Source organism: Tamandua tetradactyla, chromosome 14 (assembly GCF_023851605.1).
Source record: "Tamandua tetradactyla isolate mTamTet1 chromosome 14, mTamTet1.pri, whole genome shotgun sequence".
Classification (NCBI taxonomy): Eukaryota; Metazoa; Chordata; class Mammalia; order Pilosa; family Myrmecophagidae; genus Tamandua; species Tamandua tetradactyla.
This window is the reverse complement of record NC_135340.1, coordinates 17,516,059-17,530,502: the sequence shown is the minus strand read 5'-3', so window position 1 is coordinate 17,530,502 and position 14,444 is coordinate 17,516,059. Positions and strand designations below refer to the sequence as shown.

General features: G+C 38.1%; 1 long non-coding RNA gene across 1 annotated transcript in view; it reads right to left on the bottom strand.

Annotated features, from left to right (window-relative positions):
* Window positions 1-14,004, bottom strand: part of LOC143654823 (uncharacterized) — a 42,267-nt gene extending 28,263 nt beyond the window's left edge. The window contains exons 1-2 of the long non-coding RNA XR_013161986.1: window positions 13,866-14,004; window positions 13,569-13,751 (exon numbers count right to left, since the gene is read on the bottom strand). This is a non-coding gene — a long non-coding RNA (uncharacterized LOC143654823). The remainder of the gene's footprint in view (window positions 1-13,568; window positions 13,752-13,865) is intronic.
* Between the last annotated feature and the right edge of the window lie 440 nt (window positions 14,005-14,444).

The window sequence follows — 14,444 nt, the reverse complement described above, 5'->3', positions numbered from 1 at the left end:
TGCTTCTATTTCATTACCAATCTTCTATGTAGATGTTCTGTCTATTATTAAAAGTGATGTATTGGAGTCTTCTACTATTAATATAGAACTGTCTATTTTGAATTTCAAACCTGTCAATATTTGCATCATGTATTTTGGGAATCTATCATTAGGTGCATATATATATAATTGTTATGTCTTCTTTTAGAGTTGACCCTTTTACCTGTATATAGTGTCTGTTCCTCATAACAGTTTTGACTTACAATCTGTTTTATCTAGGATTAGTTTTTCCTATCCTCTCACTTTCGACCTACTTGTGTCTTTGAATTTAAGGGGAGTCTCTTGGAAACAGCCTATGTTTTTACGGGGTCATACTTTTTTACCCATTCTGCCAATCTCTACTTTTGACTGGAGAGTTTTACCAATTTACATTTAAGTAACTACTGATAATGCAAAATTTTCTTCTGGTATTTTGCTATTCGGTCTTGTAAATCTTCTACCTTTTTTGTCCCTCAATTTTTCTATGAATGACTTATTTCATATTTATTTGTTTTTTGTAGTGCACCATTTTGAGTCCCTTCTTATTTCTGTCTGTATATATTTTTAGATATTTTCTTTGTGTTTACCATGGGGCTTAACCTATATCAAGCCTAAATCTATAACAATCACATTTGATTTGGTACCAACTTAACAATATCATACACATACATTGTTCCTATACCCCTTTATCCTCCCACCTTTTTGTTGTAGTCGTTGCAAATATTACCTTTATACTGTCCAAAAGCATAACTCTATCATTACTTTTTATTCATTTGCATTTTAAATACATGCCAAAAAATAAATACTATATACTGACATTTATAATTACCCACTCTGTTCCCTTACTAGAAGTTTTTATTTCTTTATGCCAGCTTGATCCATTGTCTAGTGTCTTTTCCTTTCAATCTAAAGAATTTCCTTTACCGGTGCTTGCAGGGGAGAGCTGCTGGTGGTGAATTCTTCAGCTTTTGTTTATCTGGGAATGTCTTGATCTCTTCCTCATTTTTGAAAGACAGTCTCACGGGATGTAAAATTACTGATTGGTAATTATTTTTTTCCAGCACTTGAAATATTTCATCCCACTGTCTTCTTTCTTCCATGGTTTCTCTTGTGAAATCAACACTTTATGTTATTGAGATTCCCTAACGCATGTATCGATGTGCTTGTAGGTGTCCCACGGGTCTCTTAGCCTCTACTCCCTTTTTTCTTTCATTCTTTTTTTTCTGTTCCTCAGCCCAAATAATTTCAATTGTCTTGTCTTTGAGTTCTCTGATTCTTTTTCTGCCAGTCTAATCTCTTTTGAAACTTGCTAGGGAATTTTTCATTTTACTTATTGTGAGTGTCAACTCCGGTATTTCTGTTTTGTCCCTTTATAAAATTTCCATCTCTTTATTGAGATTCCCATATTGTTCATTTATTGTTTCCCTGATACCTCTTATGTCTTCCTCTGTGTCTTCCTTTATCTCCTTGAGCACACTGAGGATCGTGTTTTTTTTAAAGTCTTTGTCCGGTATACCCAAAGTCTGTTCTTTTTCTTTAATGATTTCTTTAATTTTCATCTTAGTCCTTTGGGTGAGGCATCATTTCCTGTCTCTTTGTTTGTCATAATAATTTGTTACACATTGTACATTTCAATATTTTAACATGTGTTTCTTAAGTTTATATCCAGCCCAGGAAACAACAGAGATTTCCTTGAGTGCCTGGAGCTAATAAAAACAAACAAAGCAATGCAAAGAACACCTTTCACAGTATTTGCAAATTGGCTCTGTATCAGCTGATGCTCTCCTTCAAATTTTAACCCTGTTATCAAGATCCTTCTGAAACAAATGCGTTGTGCAGGGTCCGCTCTGTCTTTTCAAGCCTGTTCTTGTTCTGGGTTGTGCTTGCTCATAGCCTTAGGAATTCCCCCTTTTACAGGAATTCGAGTGCTCCCTCTACTCCCTGGAAATATACCTTCCTCCCTTTGGGGTGTATATTTTATGACTTAAAGCAGGTAATCCTTTGCCCCAAACTATTTTGATTTAGTTTTTGCTTATTCTGCTTTAGCTGCCTGCAAGCTGCTTCTGCCTGCAGGGCCCACTCTGGGGGGGTGACCAGAGGTGGGTCATTCTTTCAGGCTGCTGCTCTATAGATTGGCACAGATGATACCTTTTTTTTTTTTTTTTTTTGGCATGAGCAGGCTCCGGGAATCGAACCCGGGTCTCCAGCAGAGCAGGTGAGAACTCTGCCACTGAGTCGCAGATGCACCGCCCTCGCCTGCCATTTTTAATGCTGTGTTTTCTGGACTTGGCACTCACCCAGTTATTGTAATCCTTTAACTGTTTTCTGGAGTCTTAAGGAAGATGACTTTGCCAGTTTATTGCAAGTTGTTCAAAGATTCTGTGGGGAACAGCACCTGGATTATCTTATGCCACTATCTTAGTCCTACACAAGGTAGTTTTTAATTATGTTCTCATACTATTTTTTCACTGTTGTTTCATATATGTTAGTCTTTTTTTCTCTAACTAGGTTATTAGATTAAGAAGAGTGTCTAGCACAGAGCTTAGTCCATCATGAATACCCAGTGAGCATTTGTTTATTAACTTAAAAGCTCTCCTTTGAACACAGTGATTACTTTAAAAATGCAGCTGTCCTGCATTTCAGACATGTGATAGACTCAGCAAATCTAATAAAACTCAAATAAAAATCTCAGTACTTTCCTAGATCATCCTCTTCTCAAGACTCCTGTTTCTTCTGATAAATAAGAAAGGAATTAATGGGATGCTTAAACATCTGATCTGTTGTTACTTTCGGGAAAAGCAGATTGTCTTGCCATGTGCTGAGTAGATGGAATCAATGTTTTCATTTCATTAGCACTCATTCCAAGAGTCATTCTAAATCCTTGAATGTATGCCAGTGAACACGAGTTAATTCATAGCAATTGGCGCTAGTAGCGTTTTGCCTCTGCAGGTAATCAGCAGTACCATAATCACATATTTCACAATGAAAATGAGGTTGCATTATTTACTATGTGTGCTACCATTTTGTTTTAATATTGCTATTGTTCCTTTTATAAAAAAGTATATAGGTCTCTGTCCTAAAAGGCTGAAAAGAGAAGATTTAAGGATTCCCAAACTGAATGCAAGAGTATTAATACTGAAAATAGCATTCTTTTTGTTCCCTTAGATTGACAGTAGTAATTTAGAAGTGTTCTAAAGTGAAGGCTGTATTGATTGCATATACACATATTTGATTACCCAAGATTTTATCAGGCTTAATATGGCTTGCAAGAAAAGGTCTATACAAGTGATACCAGTTCTGAAACACTACGATCCCATTGTGGGGGTTTTGAGCTATGTACCCCAGAAAAACATGTCCTTAAACTTAATCCATTTCTCTGCACATGAACTCATTGCAAGTAGGACTTTTTGATGAGGTTACTTCAGTTAAGGTGTGGCCCACCTCATTCAGCTTGGGCCTTTTAAAAGAATGTTTGTATCTGTTAAGAAGATACAAACATTCTTAACAGAAAACATTACATATGTGGTGTACAATCAATGGCTTACAATATCATCACATAGTTGGGTATTTACCACCATGGTCATTTTTTTGAACATTTGCATCACTCCAGAAAAAGAAATAAAAAAGAAAAAACTCATACATCCCAAACGCCTTATCCCTGCCTCTTATTGACCACCAGTATTTCCCTCTACCCAATTTACTTTAACCTTTGTTCCTGCTATTATTTATTTATTTTTTAACTATAGTTTTTACACATCTGTCCATACCCTAGATAAAAGGAGCATCAGATACAAGGTTTTCACAATCACACAGTCATATTGTGAAAGCTATATCATTATGCAATCATCTTCAAGAAACATGGCTACTGGAACACAGCTCTACAGTTTCAGGCACTTCCCTCCAGCCTCTATAATACTCCTTAAGCTGGAAAGGGGATATCTTTATAATGCGTAAGAATTATGGATAACATCTCAACTCTGTTTGAAATCTCTCAGCCACTGACTAATTGCTATTTAAACAAGACAATAAAAAGGATGAAACAAATTAAATTAGCTAAGCATCCCAATGAACTGGTCAAGGTAATCAACTTGGAAAATTAGCTATTAAGCCTCCACACATGCTTATTTTCATAATTTTGTGTGTGTGTTTCTGAAACCCAACCCCCCATCGAACCCCAAGATCAAGGGCTCGGCCTATTGATTTGGTTGTTCCCACTGCTTGCTAGAATATCAGGAATTCTCCAATGGGGAAGTTGGATATTTCCCCTTTTCTATTATTGCAGTTTTTATAAGAAGAATGAAATTCAGACAGACAGAAGGCCACAGAGGGAGCAGCCAGAAGCTGAAAGTCAACAGAATCTGGAGGAGAAGGGAGAGGCCAAGAGAGGTCACTATGTGCATTGCCATGTGGCAGAGGAGCCAGGACCAAGGACTGCCAACATTTATCCCACAACACCGGTCTTTGGGAAGAAAGCTTTGCCTTGATTTGGACTTTTTCTAGCCTCAAACCTGTAAGCCAATACATTCCTGTTGTTTAAGCCAACCCATTTCAAGGTGTTCACTGGGGCAGCCAAGAAAACTAAAACACTGATGAAATGTGGCCAAGAATAATTTACATACTTGATAACTCACAGTGGAAAAATATGGATCCCTAAGGTTTGCTGCTCGTACTTTATGTAAAGCAATGTTCACTGAAAAGGGGGAAAGAAGAGGAACTATCAGATCCAAGTGTCTTTCCACCAAAGTAAGCTAACAGCCCAGTGATAAAAATCTATCACAAAAATTTGATGTGAAACCTCTGCTAAATAGAGAAACCCATTACAATAATTGATCTAATAAAACATCAGTGTAATGCTAAATTTGTTCTGTAAAGATAGGCTGGCGATATCTAAGCCATATTTAAGTATTACTCCATAATTTATTTGGGTTGGGTAAAGCTTATTTGCATCACTACAGACAAGTATCTGAAATCCATATTTAACTAGTTTAGGTAAAAGAGGTATTTAATGGAAAGATCTTGGGGTAGCTCACATCATTAAAAAAAAAAAAAAAAAAGAGTAGGACAACTGTTCTAGTGTGTTAGCTGCCAGGATGCAATATACCAGAAACAGAATGGCTTTTAAAAAGGGGTATTTAATAAGTTGCTCGTTTACAGTTCAAAGGCCGAGAAAATGTCCCAATTAAAACAAGTCTATAGAAATGTCCAATCAAAGGCATCCAGGGAAAGATACCTTGGTTCAAGAAGGCCGATGAAGTTCAGGGTTTTTCTCTCTGGTGAGAAGGCACATGGCGAACATAGTCACAGTTTCTCTCTCATTTGAAAGGGCACATGGCGAGCACAGCATCATCTGCTGGCTTTCTCTCCTGGCTTCCTGTTTCATGAAGCTCCCTGGGAGGTATTTTCCTTCTTCATCTTAAAGGTCACTAGTTGTGGACTCTCTGCTACGTGGTGCTGCAGCATTCTCTGCTCTCCGAATCTCTCTCATTCTCCAAGATGTTTCCTCTCTTACAGGACTCCAGAAACTAATCAAGACCCACCCAAATGGGTGGAGACATGTCGTTACCTAATCCAGCTTAACAACTACTCTTGATTAAATCACACATCCAGGGAGATGATCTGGTTACAGTTTCAAATAGAGAGTATTGAATAGGGACTATTATGCCTTTAAAAATGGGGTTTTGCTTAAAACATGGCTTTTCTAGGGGCCATACATCCTTTCAAACCAGCAGAACAACTAAATCACAGGAAGAGAAGAAAAGAACGTAGCAGGTCCCCAGGAATCCTTGAGCAAGAAACCCCTGCATGCTAGTACTTCATCTGTCTATTTTTAGTTTCTGCTTCTCTTATTTTCTTTTGTTGTGACAGACCAGCTTACTCTACTTGGCAGTGAATGGGGCTTTGGGCACCTTGCATGTTACAACTTCTTCCACTAGAGAGATGGACTGACTCTTTCTCAGCCATTGCTGAAAGTAGTGGGGAAAGAACTCTGATTGGCTGCTTTGGGTGATTGCTAGCCCTTGACTAGAATCAGCTGTGACTAGAAGGGCAGACTTATATAAGAACATTCCAGATCCCGTTTAACCACATGGTTGGAGTTGGTGGCGGGGAGGGGGAACAATTGCTCCCCAAACAAGGGAAGGATGCATTTGCCAGAAGATGCATTGGCCAACAATCAAGTGTAGAATGGCGCCCTATCTTTGCATTGTTTAATAATCCTCATGCTCCCTGGTGGTTATAAATCCAGGGATGGGAGTTTCTGTGCTAGGGGTTCTATATTCCGGATTACATAAACTGCCTTGCACACTCTGCACTCTGGAAAATAAGAGTGCCAAAGTGTTTCCTGGGACCCACACTTGTCCATGTGGCAGGTCTATTCTGCTTCTGTAATCGACTAGCTCAAGTTACAGAAGGAAAAGGAGAGGCTAGGCTGGCAGATGGTATCTACAGAAGATCTGAAGCTCCTAATACAGTACCTCCCTGCTCCTCTCTGCCCTTTGCCTGGCCAACCAAAGCACGTATGTGGTCCTCACACGTGGCCTGCATGCCACCCAGAAGGCAGGAACACTACCACGCGTGTCTTTAAATGCTGGAGAACTCCGAATACAGTCCTTGTGTGAGACAAAAGCATAACAAATATTGGTCGACTCAGTGCTAGTTTAAACCAAGTTAACCTGTATGAAAAATAGTTGGGGATGTAACTGGAGCTACATCCTGATTGGAAAAGGCCCTCAAACATGAGCATTTTCATATAATATGCATATTGCTGTTGTCTCCAAGTGGGCATAACAGGGCAGAATCCTATTTGTAATTCTATTTGTCAGCCACATAAAGTACTTTTTAAGATGAGTGTTATACATTCATAGCAATTTTAATTATTCATCAATAATGAATGAATCTGGGCCCTGTTTAAGAACTGTGAGATTTGTATGATTCAAGCATATTATCTCCTACAAGCAGACACTGATGAGCCCTCTAAGGTAATAGTCTCTAGAAATAGAACCAGACTCTGAACAAACGTGTTCATTAGTCTTGCTTGTCTATTGATGATACATAAGTTGAATCTTGAGCTGGACACAAGTCCAGATTTGACTTCTTTAAATGCTCTTAAAAAAAGCATAGGGATTGTATCTTAACAGAAAAATTCACAATAATCTAATCATTTGTTGTAGAAAAAAATCTTGCTCCTGATGCTTATCGAGAAGATTCTTACTGCTACTTTGCATTTTTCCTAAATGGAAACCTTTTTATCTTTTTTTCTGATTTTATAAATAATACATTCTCATTGTAAAAAAATCTAAATAATTCAGAAGTGAACATTAAGTTTAAACAATTCAAATCCCCCATAACCCTATTCCCCAGAAATAAACCCTGTTAAGGATTTGATGTATATTTATTTTATTTAAAAAGCCCTTGTATAGCAGTTACTATATACCAAGCACTTGTCAGCCACTTTACAATTGTCCTCATTTAATTCTCATAACAACCCTGTGGGGTAGGTATTATTTCCCTGTTTACAGACAAGGAAATTGAGTTTCAGGGGCTTCAATAACTTGTACAAAGATACAGAGCTATAAGTGGCAGAGTTGGATGCAAACAAAGGCAGTCTGGTTCCAGAGTCCATGTTCTTAATTATAAATCAGGTCTCTATACACCCTTCCAGATTTCTTTTCATGCATACAATAAGAATATATGTAACTTTTTCTAAGTTCACTTGTCTTCTGGGGTTGATCTTTCCTTTAATATCCAATTAAACTAGCTCAAGCCCCCTTTCCCCATGAAGTGGGGAATTCTGTGTGCCTCCTCCCCAATTTGTGTGTGATTTTCAGAAAGTATTTGTGCCTTGAGGCACACTTCCTCTGAATCTACACTCTTTTAGCATCTTGTGTTTGTGTTTGCTACCCTTTCTCTGCACCTCTGGATAGCACTCTCTTTCTTTTCTTCAGAGTACCACTGTATTAGTCAGGTTTCCTTAAGGAAACAGAACCAACAGGAGATATCTGTAAATAGTATGACATTTTATAAAACTTTCTTAACTGTGGGGATGCATGAATCCAAACTCCATGGGGCAGGCTGCATGCTGGCACTCCTGTGAAGGTCTCCAGTGAATTCTCCAGGAGAAGCTGGCTGACTGAAGTAGAGATGAAAGTTCTCTCTTCTTATTGCTAAAGTCATTTCTCTCCCTTAAAAGCTTTCAGCTGGTTGGATTAAATGTCTCTCATTCCATAAGGCACTCCCTGTAGTTGATCATAGATGTCATCAGCCACAGATGCAGTCAACTGACTGATGCTATAAGTCCATGAAATGCCCTCGCAGTTATGTTCGGACAGTGCTTGCTTAACCAGACAACTGGGCACCATCACCTGGCCAAGTGGACACGCATCCAACCATCACAACCACTACTAATACAAAGAAGGCAGTCATATGTAGAGAACTTTTACTGACGATTCAGGGGTAAAAGAGTTTTTTCTACAACTTAGAATAAGACTCAATGCTGGATGCATAAAATAATTGTTCTGAGAATCTAAGGGAAAATCAAAATGGAGTATTTTTAAAATAGTTCCTCTTTGGGTACAGCCCGACACATATTAACTTCCTGTCTTATCACACGAGTCAGACTACTATTTCTTTCGTCTACTTTTTTTCTCTGTTCTCTCTCCTTGCCCCCTTTTCACCCAGTCTGTTTTTCCTAAGCTCTAGATCCTTCACTTCTTGTAATACAGAGTGATTTAGCTCGACTTCAAAATATATCTTTCCATCTTGTACCCAGTAAACTTTATCTTTTGCAACAAAAAGGCTTTATGGAGGAAATCCTTTTTTTTTTCTTCTCAATATTTCTTGATAGTTTGGATAGTTTGTCCACTAGCAAACATTTTTAGTTGTCACTGCTTGGGATAAGGTGCCTCTGGCAGCTTAAGTTCATGGGAGTTAGTTGCGGTAACAGACAGACTCAGAGGTACCAATGGCTTCCAGCATGTCCTCACCTTTCTTTGCTCCGCATCAAGATTCCTCCCAACTGTTGCTTCTCTGCTGCTCCCCAGGGCAATGGTGTCCCAAAGACAGTTCTCCCAGCAACCCCTTTTGGTCCCACCTTAGTGGCAGGTTGTACCCGGCTTCTGCCGATTGATTGGCTGGTGATTCCTCTGAAACTTTAACTCCCATTTTCAGATTTTTTGCTTCCCTAGCTCCTGCTACACTAGTATAAGATCTAATTCCTATAATAAATCTCTTACATCATAACTTCATATGGTTACATTTTCCTGATTAAACCCTGGTTGATACAAACTACGTAACCATTAAAAATTAAGAATTATCTCCAATACGGATACGGATTGATTTCCCAAATCTATTAAGCGAAAAGGCAAGTTGCTATACAGATGAAAAATGTCACAGATAGAGCAGAATCCCCTTTGACCAATAATCCTATTCCTGATCCCCATTCCTTTCTCCGAGAAATAAGCACTGCTGTTAGCTTTCAATCAGTCCTTACTGTCTGGGGAAGAGTCCTCAGCAAAGCATAACTCCTAAAGAAGCTATTTTGACAAGGTGTAAGTAACATACAATCAGATGCATAGATATTAAGTGCTCAGATTAACATGTTTTGATAATTGTATCTACTTATATAACCATCACCCCAAACAAGATCTAGAACATTTCCACCCTCCATCCCCCAAATTTCTCTTGTGCCCTTTTCCAGTCAATTACCCTACCCCTTCTGCAAACACTACCCGACTTCTATCCCTTATAGATTAGTTTTACCTGCATTTGGCTTTCATATAAATGGAATTATACACATTCATTCTTGCAAGTTTACTTTTCAGTCAGCATAAAGTTTTTGAGATTCATCATCATTTTCTATGTGACTAGTTCATTCTTTTTTATGGTTGCGTTATTATTCCATTGTATGAATATATCACAATCTGTTTATCAATTTTCCTGTTGATGGACATTTGGGTTGTTTCCAGTTTGAGACGATTATGACTTCCTATAGGACTCTGACTGCACTTGGAAAGGGACTGCTGATGCCACTTTTGTTACTATTAGGAAGACTGTGCAAACCTTCACTTTAATTTTCCTAGAGAACTTTACTTCTTTCTACAAAGTCACAAATTAGGTAAAAAAAGTTAATGATTTCGATTTTTTTTCCCCAAAGACTTAATCTGGACAATAAGATGCATGAATCTGTGCTTACATTACAGATTTAAAAAATCATGCCAAGTCTTCAAAGAATTTACGGAGTCACAGAGGGAATTGGTGGGTGAATCCAGGAGCAGAAGCCAGAGGTGGCAACTCTAAAGTGCCAGCTAGAAGACCATGATGCACTAAATTTTAGACATGGGTCCATTGAGAAAACAGAACTCTGGATCCTTGGCAAAAGATCCCAAAGAGAAGTTTCTATGCAGTTTTTAAAGTATGGAAGGAACAATAAGAAATTTCTAAACCTGGACCAGAATATAATTTATTTTACCCTTATTTTCTGTTCTCTCTGTAGATTTTCTCTGATGTGGTGGTGGAAATCTTTTCTAGAATTATGGGAGCTGAACTAACAGCTCCCAGATAATTGAGAAATAATAAATAAACCTAGAACCAAAGCTGGCCTCGCCTTTTCTGTGGCTAGACTTTACTGGAATTTTTGGTTTTAACTAAAACTAGGTCATTAAGACCACTGGAACTCTTTAACTTTGAAATGTTTGGTTTTATTGGAAATTTGAAATAAAAAGATTTTTGTTCTTTTATAGATTGAAAAGATAAGTGCATCGTTTTCCTTAGAGCATCTAGTGATAATTAATGGAGCTAACCCAATTAATGATATGAAGAACACACAATTATGTTTCTTATAATGATGCAATTACATAATTGTTTTAAAAGGTTAAGTGATCTGCCTAATAGATCCTTTTATCTGTTTTTGCAACAGCTTTCTCCTGTTTTCTTCTTTGTGCAATAACTTTTAGTGCTTTCAAAAATTTGAGATAAACTTCTGTTAAATTAATCTGTGAGGAAAATTGTATATTTTTTCAGTAACTGGAGATTTTCATAAAGGTTGTCAAAAGATATAATATTTAAAATATCTGCTCTTATGATAGTCAAAAACTGTTAAGTCATTAAGTCAAAAACTGTTGATGAATTTTGAATTATGATTGTTAAATGTCCATGCTACTGCGGTACTTAGAAAACCATAAGAAACATTTGCTGCATTCAGTGTTACGAAAGTCTGAATTATATAACTAAATCTTTAAAATCTCATCCTAAAAGAAGCAAGTTCTCTGAAATGTGCTCTGAGCTCAAAGTTTAAGGTCTGCAATAATTCATTATGCTTTTAGAGTCTAGTGTTGAACAATTTAATGTCATTGTGACAGATATTTATTTACCATTGAAGTAGAAATCATTATTTGCTGATACTTTATGATTTTTCTTCAAGTAGTCCTATTAGATATGATAGGAATAAATCAACTTAAAATTTCATTGTGGTGCTAATACTTTATTTTCCCTGTAAAAGAAACAAAGTAATTTTGTTTCATGTTGTACATATGGCTTTTCCCACCCCCAGTGGTGTTTTCTGTTTTTAGTTCATGGTGCACCATTAAAAATACATATGAATCCTAAATTAAAGTACACTCAATTTGCACCAGGAATAGTCTTTAAAGTGGATATATTTCAGAGGTTCGTGTTCTCAAAGGATTGCTTTCTCCCACAATGCTGTGTCTGTTTGGCATATTTATGCCACAGAATAATTGATTTCATGCATTCTGAACATCATTATTATCTGTAAGTTCTTTGCCCTTATGTTCTGTTCTTTTTGCAGGTTAAATGACCAGCCCAAGATCAATGCCAGATTTGGAGCTTGGAATCCAACAGCCAGGAGGGTGCTTTATTCTCTGAGCCTTGCCAAGCTTCTTCAATAAAGGAATCAGTCAAGAGCTCAGCTTTCCCTCTTCAAGATGACCACTTTTTGAGATAGTAAGTCACTCCTATTGTTAAACATTTTTTAAAAAATGTGTTCATCCTTGTTACCACATCATGGCATCCTAAAAGAGTAGAGAGGTGACCTCTCTTTGAGGGAGCTCTACTAAATTCAGACTGTGGTGTAAAACCATGGGTCTGATTTTTTGATGCACTATTCCATGGACCATGGAGTTCTATAGAGACCGAAAGTCACAGGTTGCATCACATGAGTCAAAAAAAAAAAAAAAAAAAAAAATTGTAGCTTGACTGAAATGGGAAAGTTCTGTCTCTAGTATCACAGTGTGTCCTCTGACCCTACCTGAATTCTTATATTATTTAGAGTCTACATCGCCACACAAGTTTAGGATTTGTGTATAGTTAGTCTTGTCTCCCTTAGCAGATATCAGACTGCTTGTATGTGGGGAGCAAGTCACCTTCGTTGGTACCCCCCAAGACATCTAAGACATATGGGAGATGCTCAGCTATTTTTTAATTGTTGATTGAAGGAACTTTTTACAACGATTTGGTGCACTCACATTTATGTCCCTCATGCCCAACAATACCCACTGTGTAAATTATAGAGCAACGTAGCATTTTTGTTAAGAGCTTAGGTACTAGACTCAGCCTGTATTGGTTTTTCTACTTGTTAGTTTTGCAACCTGAGACAATTTCTTAACCTCTTTGAACCTCAGTTTCCCCATCTTCAAATAGGGGAAATAAGTGTTACTATCTCATAGGATTGTTATGAGCTTTAGATGTGTTAATATATGTGAATAAAGAAAGAAAAAGTGCCTGGCACATAAAAAAAGCTTGCTTATTGCTATTTTAAGAAATATTTATGCCTCTAAGGTCTTGATATGCTGATTGGTCATAATTTATGGGCTCAGGAAACCTGAAAATTCTATTCACAGCTGACCTAGGATCTATGTTAAAAATTTTGAGTTATAGTGGCGTGATACGACTCTGGATTCTTCCCAGTTGTTCAGATGAATTCATGTGAGAAATAGAGTTGAACTATGAATACAAGAATTTTGGCCCAAAGTTAAGGTGAGAAAAATTGATTACCTTGAAAGTCATGGCTACAGGCTGGTATGACCTACTAGAAATTATTTTACCTCAGCAAAAAAAATACTTAAAGAAAGTTCACCAGAGGATCCCAAGGCCCAATAAAATCCTGAATTCAAAATAGGTTCCAGTGGGTTGAAATGTAGTGAACTCTCGCTTTAGTTAAATAATCATATGACTCTAGACTACATGGAGGAAGGCAAATGGTAATGGAGAAGGTGACCTCTAGTCTCCAGTGATGGCCCCCCATGAAGTATGCTTCCCAGTGTTCACATCCTTTTTAACTTTCTCCCCATAAGTCTAGGATGTCTCAACGACTTGCTTTTGACCAACAGAAGGCGGTGGATGTGGCACTACAGGACTTCTGAGGCTAGCGCCTAAGAAACCTCCCAGATGATGTCTCTCTTCCTATAATGCTTGCTCTGGGGGAAGCTTGTCAACAGGTAGGAAGTCCAACCTTCCAGAGGTAGCCATGTTGTGAGGCAGCCCCCGCAAGCCGATGTTGTGAGAAAGCCCACGCTAGCCATGTGGCAAGAGAGAGATACCTGGCCAGCCCCAGGGTAGTTCAGCCATCCCGGTCCAGACTCCAGGAATGTGAGAAAAGCAGCCATCTTGGCTGGCCAGCCCGGGCTGGCCTTCAGAAGACTTCCGCTTCAGCTGTCCTCTGACTGCAGTTGCATGAAAGATCAAAGCCATTACCCGCCACCTAAGCCCAGTCACCTGCAGAACTGTAAGAGATAACAGGTTGTCATTTTAAATCACTGAATTTTAGAGTGGTTCGTTATGCAGCAGTTGATAAGCAGACCAGAGAAGTGTGCAAGAAGGAAAAAGCCTCTCCCCACCTCCTTTTTCTCTCCTACTGAGGATAAAATAGAAGCCAAGGAGCCTTTTTGCCTTGTAGGGTATCTAGAGCTCAATTTATCTTGACGTAAACAGAGGCCCCCAAATACTTGATTTCATTACTAGAAGGAGATTATATCTTTGTAGATGTTGCTAAGCAACAAGAGATCAGAACCCACTGAGGTGTATCCATAGAATGTAAGGCTTTGGGTCAGCCCCTAAGTTCTCCCACTGCACTCTTCTTTTATTAACCTTCTTATAGGAAGACATAATATCCATAACAGGTGTGGGGGGGGAAGGTCTTAGGAATCTTAAAAGGACAGTGAACCCTTCATTACTATTTGCCCACAATGATGAAGGAACAGAAAAGCTGACATACGACCTGAATCAGTCATCATTTGTGATTTAAAAGAACAATAATCTCTAGAAATAAATACCACCGGCACTAGGAACGTTGTCTGTGCTCATCTTCACGTCCTTGGAAATGTCATTCGTAAGTGTTAAAATTCGTTCCCTTGAAACACCCCAAATCTGTAAATGTTTATTCAAACACCTAAGTTAATGTGCAATGCTATATCTGA